This window comes from Colobus angolensis, unplaced genomic scaffold, assembly GCF_000951035.1.
Source record: "Colobus angolensis palliatus isolate OR3802 unplaced genomic scaffold, Cang.pa_1.0 Scaffold147, whole genome shotgun sequence".
NCBI classification, from domain to species: Eukaryota; Metazoa; Chordata; class Mammalia; order Primates; family Cercopithecidae; genus Colobus; species Colobus angolensis.
Window position 1 is genome coordinate 9,313,615 of NW_012114566.1, and position 6,799 is coordinate 9,320,413.

Sequence of the window (6,799 nt, forward strand, 5' to 3'; positions counted from 1 at the left end):
TTTTTTTAGTAGAGACGAGGTTTCCCTGTGTTAGCCAGGATGGTCTTGATCTCCTGGTCTCGTGATCCGCCCGTCTCAGCCTCCCAAAGTGCTGGGATTACAGGCTTGAGCCACCGCGCCCGGCCCCATTCTGCCATTTCATTCCTTCCTTGTTCTGTTTTGTTCCTTAGATTGAAGACAGTTGAGGTACATTTTCTTCAGTTCTCTATATCTGCAGGATTTTCCCCAGTGATTTCATTAACTGTTGGATGAACAAAACGCCTACCAAACTCAAAATTTTACTTCAAATATATATGTTGATCATTGCTCTGTGATGTTTCATTTGTCTGAAACCTTGGTTCCAGGAGAGTTAGCTACTCCTTCATTGTAATATACCAATGTGGTATATATGAGGCTCCCATCTTTTCCATAATCTCATTGCTCCATCAACTCCTTCAGAGACTATCTAATTATGACTTTATGAAAAAAGATTAGTTCTTGGATATTTTCAAAATAATTTTGATGTACCAGCTTTTTAAAAAGTTAATTGAAAAATAGTTTCTTCATAACTTTATCTTTTTTAATTTTTTATTTCCATAGGTTTTGGGGGAACAGGTGGTTTTCGGTTACATGAGTAAGTTCTTTAGTGGTGATTTGTGAGATTTTAGTGCACCTATCACCTGAGCAGTATACACGGAACCCAGTTTGTAGTCTTTTATCTCTCACCTCCCTCCCATCCTTTCCCCTAAGTCTTCTTTCTCCCAATAAATAATCATGGTACAACTCCAATGTTCCAAGCATTCCTTTAGGTACCAGGGGTATAGCAATGACTATGTCAGACACAGTCTTTGCCATGATGGATCTCTCAGGTTAGCAGCAAAAGCAGACATGATAGAAAGATTTACAGAAAGAATTCTGCAATTGGAATTCTTGGAATTATAGTAAGTGCTAAGAAAAAAAATGCATTCTTTCTGGTGAGGTTTATTTGGAAAACCTACCAATTCTAGGTAGTTAGAAGAGGCATTCAAAAGAAGCTTATATTTAAACTGAGATTTATGAAATTAGCAGCAATTGACACAACAAAAATTAAGCAGGAATTATTCTACCTAGAAAGAACACCATAAGCAAAGGCCCTGAGCTTGGAAAGGACATGAAGTAACTGAAGACCAATGTGTCTAGAGTACAAAAAGGGAAAAGAATTTATCTAAGAAACATAGGTTGCAATAGTTCCCTGATAGTTCCTCAATTACTTATGTTAATGAGGAAGAATCGATTAAGTAAGACAATAGCTGTGGCTTGGTGAATACTTTGCAGCCAGCTTCCACTTCTGTAAAGTGACAAATGAGAATGGAGACTTCAGATGGGATGCCTCTGCTCTGTCACATTTTTTATCAACCCTGTAGAAAATCATCGAACTAGAAGTGGGTGAGAGTGGCTTTCAAATAAAATACATTCATCTTGATGTAGAAAACCTTATTATTAGACTCTTTATAAGGGTCCTGTAGCAATATAAGTGAAGTCTGTCCTTTTTTTTTTTTTTTTTGAGATGGAGTCTTGCTCTGTCTCCCAGGCTGGAGTGCAGTAGTATGATCTCAGCTCACTGTAACCTCCGCCTCCCGGGTTCAAGCGATTCTGCTGCCTCAGCTTCCTGAGTAGCTGCGATTACAGGCGCATGCCAGCACGCTGGGCTAATATTTGTAGTTTTAGTAGACACGGGGTTTCACCATGTTGGCCAGGCTGGTTTCGAACTCCTGACCTCAGGTGATCACCTGCCTTGGCCTCCCAAAGTGCTGGGATTACAGACGTCAGCCACCGCCCTCGCCCGTAAAGTCCCTTACATGAACATTTAAATTATTTTGATTAAAAATCTAAATAGTAGAAAGAAGAAACATAAAAATCAGGGACTTATAAGATGCCGAATTATAAGAGAGAGAGAAGAAACAGTGAGAAAATAAAAAGTTCAAGGAAAGATTCCAGCCACTATGGGAATAAGATTGTTATTCAAACTAAATCAAAAAAAAATTTTTTTTCAATATGCTTCCTAGTAAGCATTTAATTCTTTTACCTTATTTACAAATTCCAGAGTTGTTTATAATAATTTTTTAAAACTTTATAAATATATTAATGAGTTTTGCAAAATGTTGTGTGAAGGAAAATGCCTTTAAAAACATAGCAAAAAACTGTCAATCATCAAAGGGTCTCACCAATACAGAATGTTTTGTTATGAGTGATCCAAAGGCAAACAGAAGACACTTTGTTTTACATATAGGAAGGATGGTTTTCGAAAGATATGGTTGTTTTTCAATTGACGTGCCCTGTGGTTTATAATTTGTCCACTTAGAAATCTTTACCAAAAAAATTTTACTATATTGCATTTAACATGTTCAAAGAATCGTTCTTTGATCCATTGTTTTGATTTTTTTTTTTTTTTTTTGAGTCTTGAACTCCTGTGCTCAGGCAGTCCTCCAGCTTCAGCCTCCCAAAGTGCTGGGATTACAGGAGTGAGCCACCACGACCTGCCTTGATCTTTTCTTTTAAAGCCAGAATATTTTTTTTGAAGAGAGAAGAAATCTATTTAAGACTAAGTAATACTGGCTCTCTATTAAAAACCATTTTGCTAACAGTGTAGATAAAATTATTCTAGCAACATTATCTTTAAAATGTTTACAGCAATATTCAATATATGTATTTTGAGGTCTCATAAAAATTGCAGATTCGTGAAAATTCAAATTCAAAGTGATAACCAGCATACTTCTCTAGAGCAGGGAGGTCTAAAAGAGGATAGACACATTCAGCTCTGGGGGTGGGCCTCCTGGGATTTCCTTAGCTCACATGCAACTCCAGGCAAATTTAAATAAATTGGGGTTTAGACACCCAGATAAATGGTCAGATTACTGCTAATTAGTGAACTATACAAAGAGCAACCAACAATATAGTTATTTGATCTTTGTTCACCTCTCTTTTTCTAAGACCTTGCATACATTCCTGAGCAGAGAAAACAGATGCAGAGGATAGGCCACGGAAATTCAGACTTGTCGAAGAGAGAGAAGAGAAGGAGAAAGGGAAACTGAAAAGAGAAAAAAGAAGGAATAGAAAGGAGTGGTGGAATGAATAAATTATGGCTAGAAGGACAATGATGAAATATAGCCATGAGGAAGATAGGAAAATGAAGAAAGTGTATGGAAATGAAATATAGCTGTTGAATCAGAAGTTCAATTAAATATATTTCAATGAATAGTCTCCCATTGTCTTCTAGCTCCAAATTAGTCAAAGCCACAGTAATTTGACTAATGGAATGAGGTAAAAAAGGGGTTGTGTAAAGTTTTACACATTTTTAACATAACATTACTTCTGGAGGCAGCATGTAAGGGAAGCAACATGCTTATAATATTAAAAAATAATAAAAGTCAAATTTGCATATGTAATTTTAAAATAGTATAACTTCTTTTCTCAAAAATAATGCTTGCAATAGGAATAGAGGAGATAATGTCATGTCTCCATACCTCTGCCTTCTAAGATTCTTTCTCCCTGTGCTATCATCTATTGAGCCTATCATTTTAAAACATGTATATCTTGGGATCTGGCTGTCTTTTCCAATTACATTTTTAAGATATTTATTTAAGAATATATTTTTGTCTAAAGTGTTAATTATAGATTCTATATTTTTATGGAAATAATTGTTTCTGAGCTCTGTGACATAAATTAAGTTCTTTTCTTTTTGAGTTGAAATGAATCAGCAGTTAGAGAAAAACAACCCAGGTTCAAACCACAAATGTAGACTTCAATTTCTCATATTTTTTTTTTTTTTTTACTACACTCTGAGGCATGTCTCCCTGTTATGTATATTTAAAAGACAATGTGGGATATATTTTATTTCAATTATAAAATTTCTAAGAAAACCTGAAACAATTTACAACTTGCTACATTATAATAAGTATGTGAGTCAAGTTCAGTATCCTCTTAGCTTCCACCCACCCTCATCAACTTCCAGATGCACATTCCACTTCCCAAGCTGCTCCACGGCCTCTATTATGTGTTCCCTATAATTTAATATCTATTGTACACTGGTTAGACACTGTTTGACACAAATATCTATACATAGTCTAGAGAAGAGACCACAAAATTCAGGGTCAAGCTGCTAATACTACTAAGTACTACTAATTACTTTGAATATAAAGGTCTTAATTCTGGATTCCAATTCATTGCCAAAATGAATTTATTCTGGGAACAACGTCTCAAAGATATTTGAATAGCATTGCAGTTATGTGAACTGCCCTGAAGTCCATTGGAGTCACATATTTTTAATTTATTTCTCAAAAATATAAATGTAAAATTCAATATGCATACATATTTAAATAAATAAATAAGTATATATATACAATTCAATATACATTTAAAATCACTTCTGAAAAAGACATGATTTTGATGGTTGCAGAATACACTTTTCCTGCAACTTACACATATTCAATCATTATAAATAATTTTCATTCTAGGATAGAGTGTGCTTTGTCTTATAACAGTTATTGCTAATTTTATTCCTCACATCCCATTCATTAAATATCATTTGTGGCATGAAACGCTAGGTATTTTAGGGAATGTAAAATAGGCTCTTTTTATCTTTGAGAATTACATAAAGTAATAGGGCAAACAAGATATCTGGGAGCAATTTTGGCTATAATATGTATTCATCCATCCAATTATATTTATTCAATTATGTCCATCTTTTATATGCTATAAGACACTGAGGATAGGTAACATTTACTAAATGTTACTGTGAATGTGTGTCACATGAATTAGCCATCGAGTTTTCACAAATACCAATAAGACAGGTACTAATTTATCTTTTTTTTTATTTTTTGCAGCTCAGGAAATGAGACGCAAAGTGGTGAAGTTCATGTGCCCAAGCCACATAGACAGTAAGTTGTGGCACTGGCAAAGTCTTTTCCAAAACTGGCACCTTTAGCCACTGCATGTTGTAGTCCCTCAAATGCAAACAAAGGAGCAATCCCTTCCTTCACGTTTAAAACCAAGTTGAGATGCCGTACCTGCAGATTTAACCACATTTATACATACTGGAGATAAGAAGAGAACAATTTCAGACCGGTACAAAACAACCATTTTAAAGAATGATATATAGTATAGATAGTCCATGGATTCCTTTAGAACTTGAAAACTCTTCTGGCAGTAAAAATTTGAATATAAATGAAACATCTAAATGTGTAATACAGGAGGACAAAACTCTCCTCAAAAATCCAATAAAGAAAGATTATGTCCAGGACGCTCCCTCAGACGACCAACAGAGCCAGCTGGGATTTGACCTGGCAGAGAAAAATTCTTGGGCTTAAAATGAGTATGTAAGTTCACCAAACTAGCTAAGTCTTGTTCTTACCTTGTTATACCTCTGAGTTGTTTCTTAATGGCAAAATTTGTCATGATTCCAGGACTTACACACTACTCATTAGTGATATATAAATGCATAAATAGTGGAAAGTTTGGAGAGCAACATGTTAAACTTCGTGTCTTCAATAAGCATTTAACTTTGATTTACTAATAGAGTCATTACCTGTTAACTGAACACTAGTATTAGGTATATACAAAATATGAGTTAATTATGTCACTTAAAATAATGATATTAAAGACACACATTAGTGGATTAGCTATTGAGTTATAGCAAAGTTAAGCCTTTGACTTTTTGAGGGAAAGAAAGATTAAATGATCTCTGATCATGACTCCTTTTCTGCATTGGAAGCTTTCACAAACAGTTAATATTAATGCATCCTAAGACCAAGGCCATTTCCAATGCAGAAAAGGAGTCCTGATCTGAGATTATTTAATCTTCCATTCCCCCAAAAAGTCAAAGGCTTAACTTTACATTCAGGAATGTCTCCTCTTGCTCCAGCCTTTTATTATTTTTATATAATGTCGAGTCACTTTATTTTATATCCAGGTGTTTCCATCCACTACCTTTAACACAGAAAACCAGAAACTAGATCTTAATGATTGACTCACTAATGATTTAGAAAAGAATGCCATAGATTCCTGTTGTAGCTAGGAAGCAGCCAGTCTCTATTAGGGCAACCACACAATCCAATTTATTATGTTGGTGACACCTTTGTATCTCACAGTTGTTTTTTTTTTTTCACATGTAATTAAGATAATCAAAATCAGTACTAAAATTTAACTTTTTTCAATAATGATTTGCTATGGTTTTCAGCTAATAAAAATTATATTGTAAAATAATATTTGAGAAAAAGTGGCCTTTTATAAAGCATATTAATGTTATTAAATTTTATTAAGAAACTATACATATATAAATAAAAAATTACCAAAAACTCAGGTTAGATGTTGAAATTATATTTATATCACAATTACTACTGACATTTTTCCCACCTTGGTTCTTTACTAATTTAAAATATTGTTTGACAGTAAAATACACTTCTATTTCATTAAAATATTATTCTAAAAATCCTGCTACCTAGTTCTTATGTACTCATGTTATGCACTGTATGTAGAATTATTTAGTCTAACCCCTGACTCATGTCTTCCTTCTGATCTCTCGATCACATTGAGCTAACGTCAAGAACCTCTATACCAGAGTCTTTCTAACTGCAAGCCATGATCCATCAGCTAATAGTTATAATGAGTATTTAAAAAAATATATGTAAAATAGGTAAATTTTTAAAAGAAAATATCAGTGTGCAGGGTATGTAGTAAGAAACATATTTTGTGAAACTTTTTCTGTTTTATATATATATGAAAATATATTGGTGCATACAAGAAAATACCTTTCTTACTATTGGACTAAGTCAGAAAAGTTTGA